Source organism: Etheostoma cragini, chromosome 22, assembly GCF_013103735.1.
Source record: "Etheostoma cragini isolate CJK2018 chromosome 22, CSU_Ecrag_1.0, whole genome shotgun sequence".
Classification (NCBI taxonomy): domain Eukaryota; kingdom Metazoa; phylum Chordata; class Actinopteri; order Perciformes; family Percidae; genus Etheostoma; species Etheostoma cragini.
The window spans coordinates 22,146,937-22,148,477 of NC_048428.1; the positions used below are offsets into that span (position 1 = coordinate 22,146,937).

Below are 1,541 nucleotides of genomic sequence, written 5' to 3' on the forward strand. Positions count from 1 at the left end.
AGCCCGAGGACACTCGCCCACGAGTAAAAAAAAAAAAAAAAAAAGCACCTCTGATTCACAGTTTAATACCTTTTTAACCATACAACCAATTTGCTTTTAAATCCTGACGTTTTCGCGATTACGGCGGTCGTTTCCCCGTCTTTTTTAGCCTCTACAGGGGATTTTCTATCCAGCCGGGAACTTGAGCCTCTTTGGGCTTTAAATCCACACCGTCATATCCAAGATTGATCCACTTTATGTCCATAATTCATCGCGTTTTGGCTCATTACGGCCGCTGAATCGTTCGTCCGTCTGTGAGAGCTCTCTCTCTGCGTCTCTCCTGTCTGGTATGTCCGGAAGTACATGCCCATATATGGGAGATAAAGGCACCCCTCTCGTATGGAAGGCCAGAGGGGACAAAAAGGCCTATATGTGCTATGGAAGGCCAAATGGTGCACTATTTAGACACACATCTGCTTGTGTAGCATTGCTGTGGGTGTAATATTAATAAATATGACATTATTATGTTATTATTGGCATAAGTAAAAGTCATGAGAGCAAAAGCGTCTTGACTTTCTTTGAAGAAATGCATGTATTTTATCAACTGTATGAGTTATAATGATTATTTCTTCACAGTGTGACTGCCCAAGACATATGAGAAGTGTTTTAGAAAGTAAAATGGCTTATTTAGTAATTATCTGTCTGTGATATCAATAGATATCTGGAAGATTCTTGTTCCGTTTTATTTATTTATTTATTTTTAAGGCCCATTTTTAACATGCCAGTGACCTCACTGCAGCCCAAATATTCTAATAACCCAGTTTGTCCTAAAAAAAAAAATGCTGTTCATATCTTGACTGTAGACCACAGCGTAGATGTTTTACAAGTTATTATAAAATAAATCCAGACAGAAAATAAACTGTAAAAATGGTTTAATACTCAACTCTGACTTAACCCTCTCAATGGTCCGTCTGGATTTATTTTATAATAACTTTTCTCTAATTTATTTTCTCTAATAACATTTCTCCTCGATGCAAAAATACACAAAAGGGGAGACGGCGCTAGCGGCAGAAATGAGCGAAAACGCAATGAATTATGGACATAAAGTGGATCAATCTCGGATGTAACGGTTCGGATTTAATGCTCAACGACCCTGAAACAGGACACAAGTTCCAGACTGCATCGAAAACCACCTGTAGAGGCTAGAAGGACCCGGAAGACACCTCGTTAAATAGATAACTTCGTTAGCTTTCAGCTGCAACTCTCGGTGAGTTTCTATCTTTTGTGGTTATTAATTAAATGATTAAACTATGACTCCTGAACTTGCATAATGTGGTGTGTGTGTGTGTGTGTGTGTGTGTGTGTGTCTAGTATATGTAAATAGATAGATATATATAGCAGTTGTAACTTGCTTTGGATAAAAAGGTCAATCCCAAGGGAAAGAGAACACTAACTGACTACTTGAAGTAGATTTTCTTCGGGGGTTAACAGCGAGGTATCGGTGAGTAAACTCCAGTACTCGATGATCCAGATACCAGCATTTAAGGTAGTATTGGAGGCTT

The 1,541-nt window shown here is 38.7% G+C and overlaps 1 protein-coding gene across 1 annotated transcript in view; it reads right to left on the bottom strand.

The window, feature by feature from the left end:
• The window catches only part of LOC117937619 (nebulette-like), a 76,525-nt gene that overhangs the window by 3,416 nt on the left and 71,568 nt on the right, over positions 1 to 1,541 (bottom strand). The gene's annotated exons all lie outside the window — the stretch shown is intronic.